We start from the raw sequence: 17,409 nt of genomic DNA on the forward strand, positions 1-17,409 counted from the left end.
CCAGGGGCCCCAGGGGGGAACTTCCATGCTCCATCCAGGCTGTCTGGACTCGCTATCCCCATGGATGTTTCCCACCTCTCCGCGTCAGACGGATGGGGCTGCGCTGGCTGCATCAGCTGCGGCAGGGACGGCCTCTCCCGGGGCATGTTCGGGACAGGCTTCCAAGGGAAGTGGTGGAATCACTATCCCTGGGAGTGTTCGGAAAGCGTGTGGATGTGGCACTTGGGGACATGGTTCAGTGGTGAACGTGGTGGTGCTGCTGCGCTGAGGGTTGGACTTGGTGATCTGGGAGGTCTTTTCCGCCCTTAATGATTCAGTGATTCGATATTTGAGCATGTCTCGTTAGGCTGATGAGCCTTTCGCTGGTGGGGGCTTGGGAATGCCAGTAGTTCCCATTCCCAGAGCAGGCAGGTCACCTATCAGGAGGACACCCCATGCCTTTCTCTGCCGTAGGTAAGGTGCATTTTTGCATACAACAGGAATTACTAATCCAGACAATTAGCTGGAATCTGGCAAGTTTGTGCCGCTGCCAATTTCCAGTTAATTCAGTTACAGCTTCATCTTTCTGTGGAAAGGAGCTGAAACATAAATGAGTTGATCTCGCATCTAGAGCTGCTGAGTTGGGTTTATGTGCATCCTTCTGGCTCAAGGAGGATCAGCAAGAAAACTGAGCCTTCATGAAGTCGTGTATTTATTCCACAACAATGGAAAAAGAGTAGTGGGGATAAACGGGGCTGGTGACTTGTTTGAATACGAAATATCATGAATCTCCCCTGTTATGAGCTGGATTTAAATCCCACTGTTACAACAATTACTAATTTTTTTGTCATAGTGTATGTTTAAAATGTTGCAGGTGGATTTGAAGCTCAGGGCTTTGTGGACCCACCAATATTCTGCACCAATATTTATATACATCCAGGATGTATATACACTGAGTTGTCACTAGGCTTCAGAATTAACCTTCCAGGTGCTGGCTAGTAGGGGTACAGTCCCCCACAGCTGCTTTTTGGGGATGTCAGGTGCTAGTAGCAAAGACCAAATTTGACACTTGGGCAAGGGAAGCAAGAGACTTTAACCTTTGGTAAGTGCTGCAATCTGAAATTTGTTCCTTTTGGGAACATTAACTTCCACAAGGCTGGAAATAATCGTGTCATCAGCGTGCCACGAGCCATCACCCTGTTGGCTCTGCCTATGGAGAGGGCTGCTTGCAGAAGCAAAAAGCTTTTGTTACAGCTGTTTTATTTTTGTGTGTGCCTTGATAGCTCAAAAATCACTTGCCGGCTTCCAGTCAAGGCAATCCTGGATGAGAAGCATCCGCTGGGATCGGCCTGTTAAGTGCATTTCTTTGATTTGACAGCAGAAGTGCCCATGGAAACGTCAAAAACCCCGACGTTTAGGCATGTTTCCAGCTTCATCCTCCCCTGCAAGCCATGGAAATGAGTGGCTTGAAAGCCAACAGCACTTGATATTAAAATAGCAAACAGTAAACATGGGCTCCTATCAATAACTTGGGGTTTGTCTTAAATTATGGTTTGGGGTTTGTCTTAAATAGACGCACGTTGCCATAGGGAATCAAAGTTTAGCATCCAGACGTGCTCAGCGGGGTGGTAGCGTCTTTGGACAGGGCGTAGTGTACTTTTATAGCATAAATTAAAATTAAAAAGGGTTTTAGCTATGTAGCAGTGCTGTTGTGTAAGAAAATTGCCAACTTTTGGGCTGAGACCGCGTGGTTTCTGGGCATCATGTGCTGTGGTGTGTTGGTGGATGGTGTTCCCGGGCGGCTTTGGATGGGGAGAGCGAGTTTTACCGCTCTGGGGCTGAACCCTGCCAGAGTTTTTCAGCCCTAAAACAAAGTGCAGAGGAGGCTTTGTGTGTGCCATGGGTAGCCAAACCGAAAGCAAAAATAAACACCCGCGAAAGCTGGTTTTTTTTTTTTGGTCGTTGACAGAAAAGGAAAGTGCCGGTGCAGGGGCGGGCGTGAAGTCCCGTGTTCATTACGCTCTGAATCTGGAAAATACATATTGTGGCACATGGCAGTGGCGTGCATGGCTCATTTTTGCATCTTCTCTTTTCCCCTTCTGATTTAACCCAAAATTGAGGGAGGGAAGCAGCACCCATCGGCCATCGGTTGTATGTTCATTTTTGCCAAGTTACGCCACTTTGCGAACGCGAGACACGGCCGGATTCCTGTGGCAAGGAGCCCTTAAAATTTCAACAGCTCTACCTATAAATACAGTCGCCGTGAAAGGCAGTCCAGCTTTACAAGAAAAAAAAAGCAACCACACTCTTTTTTTAGTCTCGCTGTATCTGCCTGACTTTAGTGCCATGCGATGCATCTCTGGCCGGGTAGTGAAGTCGAGGCAGCATGGAACATTCAGTCTCCTAATTCCTCTTGCTAATTTACGTGAGGAATGGGTGCAAGCAGAGAAAAAAAATTCGTTTTAGTTGTCCTGGAGGTTTTTGGAGTTGGGGTGGTGAGGTTGGGTCTTTGCAGCCTCACGGCCTTTGCAGAGGGACCTTTGGTGATTGCTTGGTTGCAGTTAGTCCCCAGGAGCTGCTGCGGGAGAGTGTAGGATGGAGTCTAAAGCATCCCTTTGGTGCAAAGCATGTCCCAGGTGAAAATTAAAGGGGAAAAAAAATAAAGAAAGAAAGAAGCTGGCTGCCACCTTGCCCCAGAGGTGTCTGGGCTCACCCGCTGTTCTCTGATGCAACCTCAACTGCCCAGGGAGCTCAGGGGCTGGTTTTGGACATGCCCAGGGTTGCCCAGGGACAGGCTGGGTACAGAATGTTCTTGGCGCTCCTCCACGCCAGTGGGAACCCCCACCAGCCCCAGATGGATGCCGTGGGGAGGTGGCCACTGTGCACATCCTGGTGGAGAAGACAGCACTACCTGCAGGGCTGGGATTTAGATGGAGAAGCTGCCAGGGAGGGTGGTTTTGCAGCACGGCGATGCTTTTCAACCTCTGTAGCCAGAGCAGCTTCGGCGTGGAGCCCTAGGTCACCTTGCAGTGCCAAAACCTGCTGGGTACGGTTGGGATGGGGCATGGGCTGGGAGGCGTGCGGGGGTGGGGCGGGAGAGCTCTCCGCGGGGAAGTGCTGCGTGTGCAGTTGGGCGAAGTGAAGTGCTGAGCCCGGGCTGCGCGGGAGCTGCAGACAGGCAGCGCACGTGACCGTCTGAATTTCAGGGGATTGCTGGACCGCTCTGCCAACAGCATCTCGCGGCTCATCGCCTGCGATATCGCTGCTTTTCCCACCACCACCATCCTCCTTCCTTTTTTTTTTTTTTTTTTTTGGTCTTTGTATTTCCTTTCCGCTTCCCCGCCCTGCCTGATTTCCAAGCCGAAGCAGGAGGGATGAACGCGGACACGGAGGGTGGCTGCAGCTGCACAGGGTTTGTATCCAAATGGGTTCCTGGAAGGCAAGTTTTTTTGTTGTTGTTGTTTTTCAGTCTTAAAAATATTTTTACAGCAAGTTTCTCACATCGGAGCTGTTTGGATGTCAGGTTTAGTTTCCCATGACATGGAGTGATTAGAGGAGGGAGGGGAAGGAGGGGCTGGATGCTGGTTTATGTGCAGATCTCTCTGCAGAGGTACCATCACCTATTGATGGTAAATGTGTTCCCTCTCATCTCTGCGATAGTTCTCAGAGATTTCCTCTTTTACGTCACTTCAGTTAATAAGATGTTTAACTTGGGAGCTGGGGGCGATGTGGCGTGTTATCATGTTGCAAGGAACACTGGGGATGACGAGTTCCCGCACAGACTTGTGCTAGGGAAGATCATATCAATGCTGTGGAGAACAGCTGGGTTTGGAGTCAAACCACTGCCTTTCACCCTTAATGAACCTGACCTGGCTGCATCTCACTCTTTTTTATTATGACCATGATTATTATTTCCCTTCTAATACTGAGAGAGGCAAATCAGTCCTCTCTGTCTGCTGCATTGTTGGAGTCAAGGGTCCACCTTGATTTTATTGAGCAGATTGTGTCTGCCTGGCTGGGCTTTGGCTCTTTTTTCCCCCCTTTTTGGGGACCCCTGAAACATTTCATGAGGGCACTTGATGACTTTTTTGTGGTGACATTGAGATGACGCTACAGGTGCAGTGGCTGCAGAGCCAGAGCCTCTTCAGGAAAGTCCTTGACTGTGCATTTTGAGTCCCATTCATGTCACTAGTTGATTTTAAGTTAAGAAAGCATTGCTGTTGGACACGCCTTGACCAGGAATAGCCTCCCTCCCTGCTACCACAGTTTGCCAGGCCAGCTCATCGAGAGCGGGCGAGTTGGTCAATAAATGCTCCGAGCAGCACCCTTGGGAGTTATAAACCAAAATGGGAACACTTGTGTCCTTCAGCCCCTCCTTCCTTGCCAAGTTGTTTTCTTCCCCCATCTCCTTCTCCAAACTGCCACTCAAACCCTCTCATTTCTGCTGTGTTTTTCCACAAATGTCTTTTGAACATGACAGCAAGGAGAAGAAAGCTGGCACAGGGCCACGGGTGCCACGCCATGGGGGGCTGATGCCTGTCAGCCCAACCCTTGCTTGTGGCTTTGGGGGCCCCTTCGTTTTGGGTGACTTGGCAGCTGCATGTGGGTTCACATCTGGCAGCAGTTGGGCTTGGAGCTGCTTCTGTCTGCCACCAGACCCATCCCACCTGCCTGCATCTCTTCTAGGGCTACCACCTCATCTCCGGGGCTTGAGTCAAGTAGCCCAGGCACGGTGACCAAGATGTCCCCATGGAGGTGTGGAAAGGGGAAGGGCTCCATAACGCTCTCAGGGCAATGGGGACATAGAGAGTTTGCAGATAAAGCAACCACAGCTCTGGTGGTGGCATTTTCCAACCTTCCAGCAGGACCTGTGGCTCACAGTCCTGCCAACACTTAAATGCTGACTTCCTGTCAGTGATTTTGCTTAATAACTCTTTTCTTTTTAAGACCAAAATGCTTCTTAAAAAACAACATGCCACCGGCACATTGGGATGTTGACTTGGTTTTTGAGAGGTTCACAGCCTCTCAGCTCAGCTTTTGTTCCAGGGAAGAAGCAACATGGTTGGATGCAATTTTCATCCCTCGTGGGAACAGGGTCTTAAAAAATAACCCTACCACATCCCAGCTCACACCCTCACACTGCTGGATGTGGGAGTTAATTTTTCTTGCTCCTGCCATGCAGAACAGCCCCTCTCTGTGCTTTTGCTGCAACCTGGGACAAGGGGAATTTCGGGTGCAACTCCAGGCTGTGATGGCTCGGCACATGTCCCCAAGCTGGGTGGCTGCCCAGGGCCCCCTTCATGTGAACGGGGTCAGCAGCTGGGAAATTGCAGAGCAAAGTGCCTCCCTGGTAATTCCCAGCTGCCGTTAAAGCGGCTTTAAAATAAATTCCCTCAAAGAGCAATTCCAAGTATTTGAGGGTTTGAACTTTTCCGGAGAAGGGTTTGGGAGCTGCTGGCTACCACGCTGCACCCTGGCATGCCGGGGAAAGGCGCCAGGGAAATTGCCCTCATTATCCCAACATCTAGAAAACACTTTTTTTAATGTCTGTATGATGTTTGTTTATTAGCTGCGTGTGCAACACAATGGTTGGAAATGGCACGCTGCTGGAAGCAAAGTTTGCTTTAAATTGGGAAGGTGGGTGGCTAAGCAGTGTCCTGGGCTGGAGGCAATGCCCAGGGACCCTCACTGTGCCATCATACCTGACCACCAGTGCTTACCTAGGGGTGCAGCCCAACCGAGTGCCCTTCGCCGCACATTCCTCATCCGACTTTGCTTGGTAACGTGGGCACAACAGAAAACAAACTTTGCAGCAAGCTTTGCTCTCCCAGAGCCCCTGAAGCTTGCTTAAAAAAAAAAAACAACACCAACTTTGGAGCAATGTGGTCTTTTTTTTTTCTCATGCTTATGAAAATTCTCATACCAAACCAGTAACCTCCTCTGCCCCCGGTTCATTATTTTTTAAGGTGGCGTTAGGGGGCATTTAAGGGAAGGCTTGTCTCAGCCTCTGTGTCCCCTCCTCTCCTTACATCCCGTCATGGCAAATTACAGCTTCATCTGTGCTTGTGTGACAGGCACTAAAAACGGGGAGGTTTGGTCAACAAACAGGAAAATTAGTCTCATGCCTGAAAGGCCCTGGATGTGCCTGAGCTGATGCTCCCCAGGGTGCTGCATGTCTGGTGCAACGCTGGTCCCAGGGATGTCCCCATGAGACTGGGTACCCCGAGCAGGGGACAGCCAAGCTTTTCCCAGCAGGGACAGTGCTGGGCTCCTGCCCAAGTCCCCTCTCCACTGGGCCCTGGCACCAGTGCAAGAGCAGCCAGGCTGAAGGCTGGTAATTAAACCCATGATCCAGGTCACTCCTGCCCCTCTCAGTGCCCCAAACGATAGGAATGCTGATAGCAGGACTGCATCCAGGCAGGGATATTACACCTCTATGAGCTCATTCAAGGAGCTTAGGAATTAACTGAGTAGTTTAGTGTAAAACCACCCTAGAAAACCCATTGCAGCGGGGAGTTTGTCCCCACACACCCTTCATTGCCAAAGCTAAGTTGTTCCCAGCTCAAACCCATTTTGTTTGTGGGCTGTCCTTTGCTCTGACAGCTTCTTAATGAACTTTCTATCGTGTATGTGATTTTAAAATATTTCTCTTTTCTGTTGTGGACATGACAGAGCTGTCTCCTGAGGTGGCAGGAAATACATCTTGCTTCTTAAGGTCGGGTTGGGAAACCTGTACATGGCACAAGGAGGTTTGCTGTGGATGGGACAACACCGGGTGCAGACCCAGCCCAAAGTCATGTCCACTGGACCACACACTTAGCTCCCTTTTTTCTTCCTTTCCTCCAAAACTAATCCCTCCAGCCCCTTAGGCTTTTTTTTTGTTGTTGTTGTTGTTGCTCCTCTCTGAATTCCTTCTAATTTGCAGGCTCGCTGCCAGCATCCAACGCGCTATAAAAAGGGGACTTGTTCTTCAAGCTTCCCTCCGGTACGCAGCGTTTGCACAAATAGCAACACGCTTGACAAGTAGGTCTGATTCCCCCTGCTATTACCCAAATGCTCGTAGGGTGCTCGGGGAGTAGAGCCGCTGTCTTAAGACAAGCCAAGTTTAATTTCACACAGGGCCCCGAGCCCAATTCCCAGCCGGTGTTTAAGCTCCTGTCAGCTGGAACAACGGTGCCTTTTTATTTTCCTCCCCATGCCGCTCTCTCCAAGAGCAAGTAGATGTGGTTTGCACCCCTCTGTACCTTACCAGCACAGGTACAGCTGCCACATGGGATGGCTGTGGCAGAAGACCCATGTCCTGCTGAATCCAGCCCCAAAACCACCACCGATTTTTGGCTGGTCCCCCCCCTACCGTTACAAGCAGCCTCAACACAAACCCCCTGCCAGTTTCCTTCTTCAAACTAATGAGCCGTTTGACCCTGGCAAGTCCTCCGGGAAAGCTGTTGCCAGAGCCTTGCTGCTCACACAGATACAAACTGCTCTCGTTTCCAGCTGAAATTTATTTGTGGATGACTCGTACCCATTTGGCCTTGTTCTTCTTGTACCCGCACTGGCTTTTAGCTCGGATGGCTCTTTTCCCTGCTCTGGTGTTTATCCTCTGGCAGGCTGTGCCAAGAGCCCTGGGTCTGCCAACCTAAATAACCTCAGAGTTCCTGGTTGAGGGTGGATGGAGGGGGTGTAAGGGCATCTAGGCTTCCTCATTTCAGCAGTGGAGACAGCCCCAGCAACTCCATCTGGAGCCCACCCTCCCACTGACAGGGGAAAATCCACCGTGCTGCCTCTGGACATCTTCACCAGGCACAGTCCCAACCTGCAGAAGGACTTGCACTACTAACAAAGGCTCTCAGATTTGAACACATCATCTAATTTCAGTAGCACACTTCTCTTTTGTGGAGCAAAAGCTGTCTGGGCAGAAGATCAGAGTTTTTTTCCTGATACAGCCTTCAGCAACACCCTTCCCTCTTGTTTTGGGTAGCACTGGGGCTCACACTCCTGCCTGTGCTAATCTTGTGCGAATCTCGTGCTAATCTCAGCCCTGGTCTTGTGGAGCAGAGGTTTCCAGTGTACGGGTGTGCCAGGCACTTTGCTCAGAGGCTGAAGTGGATTTACAACATTAAAGTTCATCAGTGCAAAATACACACATGGCTCCTTACTACTGGTCCCCTTTTGGGGGTGTTGGACCATCCAGGATGGTATGGGAAGAGCTGTGAGGTGTTTGCTCTCCCCCCAGGATGGTAATTTCCCACTTTGGGGACTCATTTCCCCCATACTTTTTGCAGCTACATCTTTGCCATGAATTTTCTTTGCAGGTTGATGCCTTTTATGTGCTTTCTTTTGAAGCTCTGTGCTTATTCCCAGTGATGCTGAGGTGCTGGTTTATCCATCTTGATTTAGACCCCTTCCTTGTCTTTGGCAGGCAGAATTCAGCTGGTTCCTTTGATGGAAGGAACGATGCTCCAGGTGCCATCATTCACCAGCTCCTTATTTCCTCCAAGTTTTCCTCTAGTTACAAATATATTTTTGTTTACTTGTTTTTTCATCCTGCCTAATCTAAACTGTATCAGCGTGTGTCCATTTGAGGCAGGATTTTATATCCCCCTGCAGTGTCCTTTCATCATTCCATGCCCTCATTAAACCACACATAAATTGGCATCATTGAGGAGGAGCTGGGCTCTGCAGTTATTAGCAGGATTATTCTTATCTTTCCCAGTTTCCAGCAAAACTGCTGGGCTATTCTAACAAAATTCCCCCTAATGCTCATCTGGGCTTTTGGGGAGAGCGATACTGATGCAGCACTGAGCATCAGCAGCAGATACAAGCAGGAAACCAGCAGACCCCATCATATCTTTCCATGTTAAGTGATTTTTTGACCCCAAGCTCCTCTTCTCCAGGCCATGGTTGTTTAGTACATCACGCTGGGCATTAACTTTCCATCCTGAATCTTTTCTGAGCAGCCCGTGGGCTCCTTTGCAGCTGCAGCATCCTGCGCTCGCCGGCGGTATCGCTGCTGTTGCTTTTTGCGTCGTGTTTTCTCACTGCCTAAACCAGCATCCACAGCCTCCAACACTTACAGTGGGTGCAGCTGGGCGTTTTCTCTCTGGAATCGATTTTCCTTGTTCCTCTCTCCCCGTTTATTTGGTTTCTCACTGTATTTAAAGCCAGGAGAGTCCACTGTGTGTTTTGCAACCTTCTGCTCCTGTTATTCATTTCTTAGAAACGAAGGGGAAGGAACCACAAGCAATAAAGAGCTCGAGGTTTGAGGACTGGCTGTTTTATTAGTCAAAACTAGAAATGCAGTGACTGAAGAGGGCAAGAGGAAATCCTCGCTGCAGGCGTACCTCATTTAAGTTTAGGCTCGTGTAGGTCAAATTTTGGGGGCTGTGGATTTCCTCCTGCTCCAGTTTTAGATGGAGCTGTTATCACTGCCATTACTGCAAAAAGCATCTTAGTTTTTTGCCTTTTGCACCTCAGTTTTGCACCCCCCAGGCTGGCTTTCCTGCACCGTGCCTGTCTGACGCTGGGGGAGCAGAGGTGCCCATTTTAGTGACATCATGGCACCTCTTGCAGTGGGATTGCATGTGGCTGATGGCAAGTGGGTGACCATAAACCAGTCCCAAGGGTCCAAATCGTGTCAAGGAGGCTGAGTCTGGCCATCAGCTGCCAGGAAGAGGGGATGAGGAGCAGCAGGGTGGTTCAGATGCCAAAGCCAAAGACACTCTGAAGCCCAAAAAGGACAAAAATAGGCGACTGGGTCATTCAAGAGGGTTTGAGGACTCCTTATGATCTTCTCCCTCGGAAGCAGCACTTACCAGATGAAAGGGAATGTCTTCAACCAGGCATTTTGGAGCATCTGGTTTGTGTTTGGTACTTGGGGAAGCAGGGAAGGCTGGAAGGCTGCTCGCTGGGTTGGTGGCTGGGCGAGGAAGAGTGTCCTTCAGGGGATACAGCTGGTGGCTTACGAAACACATTTGACACCAGGAGCAATTTCCACATCTCCTCTCCCTTTTGGACTGCATTGTCAATAACTTTCCAAAGTGTTAACTCTGGGCATGAGCTGGATTTCTGCTTGCGGGAGGGTGAGGAGCCATCTCCATGCAAAGTGGCGAGTAGGGGGATGCCCACGTGGTTTTCTTTTTAGGTTTTACCCCTCCTCGCTACAGAGGAGGCATTGGCATGTAATTACTGCCAGCTTTAATCCAGCCAGACCAACTGCCTTTCTGGCAAACACAAGTACAATAGGAGCCAAAGGTTATTGCATGCCCTAAATAAAACCATTGCAGCCTTGGGGCCTCACCCAAGCCCAGACCGCAAAGCATCCAGGACCGGCTCTGTTCAGTTTTCCTGAGCCCAGAAGAGTTGGTTTGATGGCAGTGACCCATAACTTGTTTTTTCTTATTTTCCTTCTGCCACCTGCACACTTGTGGCCACCACGGCACCTGCCAGGAGCAGCACATCTGGCCAGCATTAGCGAGCCCGCCACGGAGTGTGCTTGGTTCAGGGTTTTCCTTGCTAAAATCATTAGTGGCTTTAATTGAAAGCAGAGGTGGGTGAAGGCACGTCCCACAGACGTGCACCATGGTTTGCACGGCTCAGCCCAGCACATGGCTGTGACCAGGGGCCTCACAAACGACTGCCAGATGCAACCTAGTGTCCTGCCATCCATGGGATAGATGGAGATATCAGGCACCACCCAAGGTCCCATGTGGCCTGGAGGAGCCACCCGGGAGCCCGTGCATCCCACCAGGCTTTTCTCCCAGCTGCTGCTCCCTGCTGGGATTTACACTGAAATCTGAAGGGTTTAACTTTCTATCCCTGAGCAAATACAGCCCAAAGTGATCCAAATGCATGACCTCACTCAGATCTCAAGAAGAGGTAAATATTGCATCACACTGAGCGTGCTGTATCCTTTGCCCCAGTCTGAGATGCTCTGCCCTGCTGCAAGGACAAGCCAGGCCAGGGAGGAGGTATGTGGTGGGAAAGGCTTTCTCCTCACCTCACAGTGTAATTATTGGTGTCTCGTGTCTGCAATGTGATGGACACTGGTCCTCCCCCATGCAAAGCTGCTCTGGCTTCTGGCATCCCCACAGAGCTGCCAGTAGGGAGGAATTGCATTTCACAATTCCAGGCTCCCACAAGATTATTGGAGGGAGAGGAATGTGCTGGAGAAAATATCCCAACTGCTGTTAAAAGGCACAGCTTTCCCTGCCCCTCTCTGGGTCAGCCATTCCTCCACCACACCAGACACCCTCCTCCAGCTGGCAGCACCCGCTGGAGCCAGCACAGTGTCACCTCCCCATACCACCCTGGAGTTCGTTTGCCCTCCTGGCCTCCCCTTTATGTGCAAATAATTGCAACTGTGATAAGCAGGCTCTTTTATGAAGAAGCTCTTTGCTTTTCCCTGGAGCTGCTCCTGGGACAGAGCTCAGTCACTTTATATCTGGACAATAAATCTCCAGGCTCTCCAGGGCACACCCTCCACACAAGGCAGTAATGGGCCTGCCAGATGCTGTTCTGTCTGGGTGAAGAGCACGCCAGCCAGTTGCAGCATCTGTAAATCATTTGCCAGGAGAGCCCAGGCAGTGTAGGAGTCTCAAGCTGAATCCCTTTTGGCCAATCCTTTCTAATCACGGTGAAGGTTTCTGTGCTACCCAGAGCACAAACATCTGTGGGCTGCAACAGCCCGTGGTCCCAGGGTGAGAGATACATCCCACACGTCTCAGGAGGAAGGTGGAGAAATCTTTCTCCTTGGTTCTTCTGCTTCTGAAAGGCATGAAATCCTCGCCAGGCCAAGGCTAAGGTATTCCATTTCCCTGATCCTACTCTTTGCATCTGCTGTTGCTACAAAATGCTATGAGCATCAGATGATGAAGTGTGGTCCTGGGCAGTGGAAAGTGCTGGGGAAGCTTGAACTGGTTTGATGTTGAGTCATTTCCTGGGTGATGGGACATGGACAAGGCTGAAAGTGGGGATGGGTTTCTCCGATGTAACTTCCCTGTTGAGTCTTCTTTTGGGGCTCCACAATCCCAGTCCATGTGTTTTGCCTCCAGCAATAGAACACCTACAAGTTCTCTGCAGAAGATCTTGTTGCATATGGGGATGATGGTCAGGCTGTTGCACTCTGGTTTCTCTCCCAGGCTAATTACAAGCCTCTTGGCCTCTCTTAGGTGGCTTTGGCAACTCTACTTCTCTGGCTCCAGTGCTGGGGAGCCCTGGCCACAACCATCAAGTCTTTCCCTGACTTTTAGAAAGCGGTTGCACTTTTTGTGTGTCTTTTCATTGCCGGAAGCTGGTAAGTGGACAGATCCCACACAAATAAACTTCTCAAGGGCAGAGAGTCAAAATATCCCTGGGCTTGTTTGGTGGAAAAAGGTTAACCAGCGTGAAGTCTATGAATTGCCGCTGACCCGACTTTGTTGACAAAATACAGTGTTATTAATTGGAGTTGCAGGCAAACTGCCTGGGGATATTTAGAAGGAACTTTTCCATCACGAGGGCCAAAATCTCCCTGGGAGAATATCTGGCTGGGCTCTTCGGAGATGCGCCTCGGGCTTGGCCATGGCTCTGATCTGGAGTTTTGTTGCTGAGGATAAGGTGTGTCAGTCTCCCACAGTGGCCATGGGACTGTAGGGATTCACTGGCAGCAGAGCTGTAACAGAGGAGGAGGCCACCAGGTGACATCAGGTGACTCATTTAGAGCAAGTCTAAAAGGTCTCTGTTGATCTAGTGGAAGGTGTCCCTGCTCATTGCAGGGAGGGCAGACTAAATGACATTTAAAGGTCCTTTCCAACCTAAACCATTCTGTGATTTTTATGACTCTAACAAGGCTTCTGGGTCCCTAAATTGAGGTTTCTGCTCTCAAGCTGAGTCCTACCCACAGCATCATTGCCTGGGCAGGAGCAACAGCTTCATGGTGAAGGTGAAGTTCAGGAGTGTGACCTGTGCTGCTCCCAGCATGGTCCTAAACCCCAGCAGCTGTTCACTGCTGCGTTGACATCCATGACACTCCCTGTCACCCTGGTGGCTTATTTTAGACCGTGGCAGGGCCATGGTCTGTACATGTCCCTGGGTGCCATCGCAGCATTTCAAACCGGAGAGGAGCCGCCACCGTGGCAGCTCCAGAGCCGGCTGCTCCTGTCACGGCTGGCAAGTTCCTTCACAGCCTCTCACGGCAGTGCGTGACGAGCAGCTTGCTTCCCTCGGCCTGGGAGCGAGCGGAACACCCACGCTGGCGCGGGCCCAGCGCAGAAGCTGTGGGAATCCTCCTCGACAGCGTGACAGCAAAAGATCCTCTCGAACAGGGCCGGAGCTGGGAGGCTCTCTTTGAGGTAAAGCCCATACCGGTGCAGGAAGAGCTCACCTTGGACTGTGAGGTTTCCTGCACCTGTGTGGCTGAGTGTGCCAGAAAGCACCCTCGGTGCGTGCCAGGGTGATGGAAATTCAGCTGTCAGCGCACAAAATGTGCCAGTGCATGTCCTGATGTGCTTTGAGGAGGGGGATAGCATCTGGTGGAGGTGGGCAAAGGGGCTGTGCCCTCTCCTCAGTTTCCCTGAAAGCTGACAGTCACCTCCTAGGTAAGGTCAGCCACGTTTAGGTGGAGCCTTGTATGGGTGAACTCTGCACCTCAAGGGCTGCCAGGTCCCTGTAGCCCACAGGTGAAGCCCCCTCTTCTGGGATGCTCAGCCTTGCCTGTTTCAAGTTGGAAGAGCCAGTGGGAGCGAGATCCATATGCCTGTTTCTGCTGGGCTGCCTCTGGACATGGTCTTGCCCGGGGTGAAGTGGCTGCAGGGGTGGAGGGTCCATCGAGGCTGGAGTTCGGAGCAGCCTGACCGTTCTCTGCAGAGCGGCCGTGGCAGGCAGCCCACGTTTCACAAGTGGGGTTTTCCCATCAGGCTCTCCAGCTGCTATAAATAACAGGAAACGTTTTGTCGTTTTCTGCTCCAGAGAAGGTCAGGGGCTGGATTCTGGTCTTCGGAGCTTTAATAAGATTGGAGATTTATGCAGTGTACCCAGAAGTCCCCCGAGACAGCCTGCCTGAGGCTGTTTGGCTCCTTGGGTGGAGAAGTCCTGAATGCCAGCCTTTGACAAAGTTACCTTAGCCACCCTTTGTGAGATGTCAGGTCCTGCTAAATCCTTAGCATGCTCTTCATCTGCGGATGTTAACTCTTGGATTGCTGCCACACCAGCTCACGAGAGGTTTGAGCCATCCTCTTATCTGCGGTAGGAAAAGCTTCCACTGTGGATCCCAGGATGGATAGGACACAGGGACACCAGCCAGTGGTGTCTTGAGCTTACTGGGAACTCATCTTCATGGAATCATAGAATCTGCCCTCATGAGAGCCCACCTGGAGTACTGTGTCCAGGTCTGGGGTCTTTAAGCACAAGAAAGCCATGAATCTGTTAAAGCAGGTCCAGAGGAAGCCACAGAAATGATCAGAGGGCTGGAACACCTCTCCTTGCAGTTTACCTGGCTTGTGCTTGCAGCAGGGTGGAAACCCAACAAATCAAGTGGGAAGATCCATCCTCAGGACTTTACTCAGACATCTCCACAGCTTTTCTGGGTCATGGAGAGAGCCACAAGCACCAGGTCTGTGCCGCCTGTCGCCCCAGCAGCCGCCCAGGGAGGAGGCAGAGCCTCTGTCTGTTGCCTCTCCCATTTCCCCAGCAGATGCAGGAATGCTTTGATGTCCTCTTCCCAGCGCCCAGCCCCAGGATTAACCACCAGTCAGACCCCTTCACTGCCTCCAAATAAATCTCCTAAACTCGGACAAGCCCTGCTCAGAGGGGTCCCAGCATTCCCCTCTTGCAGAATGAGGGTTAAAAATAGCTTTTCTCCTTGCACCTGCCACTCTGAAGCCAAGACTGCATTTTATTTTTAAAGCCTAGGTTTCCTGGTAGTTAGCTCCTCTCCTGGGGCAGAGAGGTTGGGGACAAATAGAAAAATTGTCTGTCTAAATGGTACAGAGAAGGTGGGCAGCATGGAACATGCCCACGTTAGAGACAGTTTAGAAGAAACCCTTCCCACCCTAATCTCTTCCTATAACCTCATGCTTCAAAACCAAGGCAGGGCTGCAGCTCCAGGGATGATCCTTAAAAAATATGCTGAATTTTGCTCCTTTTTCTGTGTTTATGAGAATGCCTCTAAGGGTCTATTGGGTCTTCAAGCAGATCTTTGAGGCCTGGCTCAGGAAGCCTGGCTCAGCCCTGCTTAAATGGTTTCAGTGAGGCTGAATTATTTTTTGTTAAAGCCCATGTGTTTACATTTCATAAGCCTATTTTAAAACATGTGTATACAAGAGCAGACTTATTTATAAGGCAGATTGGCCTGCTGTGTCCTTACCTGACTTAAGTGTCAAGGAAGCAGCTTTTTTTTACTTTTTACAAGAGCAATTTAAAATAAAATACTGGTTTGCTGTGCACCAGTGGATCTGCCCAAGAGGAGGTCAGGGCAAGGTCTTATTTTCCAACTGTAAAATGCTATTTTGCTTGTTTATGGAGCTTCCTCTCTCCAGTCATCATTTTAGGTTAATATGTTAATGACAGCTATAGGTAAAAAAAAATCATTTATATTCCCCAGAGTCCTGGCAAGCCTGCATTGCCAAAATCCCAAACTAGCCAGGCTTCCCAGTGAAAAAGCTTTTGGGAACTTTCCATCAGTAAAGCAGGATTTGCTGGGTGACCCGCTCGGTCCAGGTTCTTGGCAAGGTTTCTGATTTCAAGTCCCCCAGGGAAATTCTTGAGAAAGCCTTTGTGGGGGGATCTTGGCATTTTCTGCTTGCCCTGGAGGAAGGATTTTATTCTCGGTTTGAACCATATGAACTGGTAACACACCAGTCCAACAGCAGGAAGGTGAGGAGCACTTTATGGTGGTGCAGGTCGATGTTGGAGTATGGTGAGATGTGTATAGACCTTAACAGCAGGATGGGGAGGGTGAGGAGAGCCCCAAGGAACAACTAATTTACAAGAAAGCAAAGCGAAACTTTGACTGTAGGACATGAAGTTCATCTCTCACAAGGGACGAGAAGCCTGTACGTGTTTTTATGCCTATGCTGGGAGATCTTTTTCTGCCTCTGTCAAGCTTCCATGAAGCTCGTGGGGCTGGGACCTGAAGACCTAGGAGGTGGGGAGGTGAGCAGATGCTGTTACACCCAGGAGAGGGCTGAAGCAGGCGTGCTGTGAGGGGTGGTTTTCCATCCAGCAAAGCTGTAAACCAAAGCCCTGACCACTGGTGGTTATTTAAAGACTCCGGCAGCGCTTCCTGCGATGGGAAGGTGCTTGGCCCACGTTCAGGCTGGGCGACTGCTCTCTGCAAAGCCAAATAAACAGCAGCCACTTGAACTTTCCACCTTGTGGGCTCCGCCAGATGCCTCATCCCCGGGCCATGGCCAGGCACCAGGCCTCAGATGGGCTTTGTGGACAAGCCTCCTTGGAGGGTTCAGGGTGATGGCAGCATTTTGGGGCTCAGGGGTGCTTTTCCCATCTCTGAAGGACCCTAAGGGAAGAGTTTGGTGCTGCTTGGAGCTGAGAGGAGGTATCTGTGAAGGGAGATCTGTGTCTCAGAAATGGGTTAGGATGCTCTCTATGTAGGTCCATGTTCTCCAGTGACCTTGGGTGGGGCAAAGGGAGGAAATTATGTCCTTTAACCCTAGACCTCATTAGATGCTAAATTTCTCAGAGGAGCACAATCCAAGTAGCCAGCACAAGGAATCTTATCCATCCATCAAGACATAGTGGTGATGTGTGACTGCAGACCATCTTACCTGCAGGATGCCAATGAAAGCATTGATGGTTCATAGTGATGCTTCAGCCATTGGGGAGGTTGAAGGTGGTCCCTTCCAACCTCAACCCTTCTGTGACAGTCGATGTGAGATGTCAGACACTTGCCTGTATTTACTTTGGTGCTTTTCTCAAGTTGTAGTTAACATTGTGCACGTCCTTCCCCACTCCTGACCCTTCCCTGGTGACCTGAGATGTTTCAGCAACTCACACGAACCCTGCAGGGGAGGCTCCTTCCTCACATCCAGCAGCAGCAGCCCCTCAGCCTGGGAACTTCTGCAAGACTTGGCAGCAGGACCATTGCAGGAGTATTTCACACAGGACCCAAAAATATTGCTGAGTGCAACGCTGGTCGGCCCGAACGCAGGGTCAGGTCCCTCAGAAATCAGACTGTTGACGAACAAGCTTGAGTGTATTCAAATGTTTCGTCTGATTTTCTTGGACTGCAGAGTTTCCAAGGGAGCCAAAAAAACTGGCTGCTCCTCTTTGTTGACTTTGCAGGACCAGAAATACAGCTGGGTTCAGTGAAATAATGAAGCTCTAATTCTTGTGTTGGTGTAGCAGAGAGGGAAAAAAGGCTCAATTTTGAAAAGCTCAAATGTCTCTTTGGAGATAAAAATACAAGTCCAAGGTGGTGCTCTCTGACTGTGCTCA

The 17,409-nt window shown here is 50.4% G+C and overlaps 1 protein-coding gene across 1 annotated transcript in view; it reads left to right on the forward strand.

Moving 5' to 3' along the window:
* Nucleotides 1-436: 436 nt before the first annotated feature.
* The window catches only part of PTP4A3 (protein tyrosine phosphatase 4A3), a 42,225-nt gene continuing 25,252 nt past the window's right edge, over nt 437-17,409 (forward strand). The window contains exon 1 of the mRNA XM_008933293.3: nt 437-453. The gene's annotated coding sequence lies outside the window, so the exon portion shown is untranslated. The remainder of the gene's footprint in view (nt 454-17,409) is intronic.

This window comes from Manacus vitellinus, unplaced genomic scaffold, assembly GCF_001715985.3.
Source record: "Manacus vitellinus isolate BGI_N305 unplaced genomic scaffold, ASM171598v3 scaffold_1_pilon, whole genome shotgun sequence".
Classification (NCBI taxonomy): domain Eukaryota; kingdom Metazoa; phylum Chordata; class Aves; order Passeriformes; family Pipridae; genus Manacus; species Manacus vitellinus.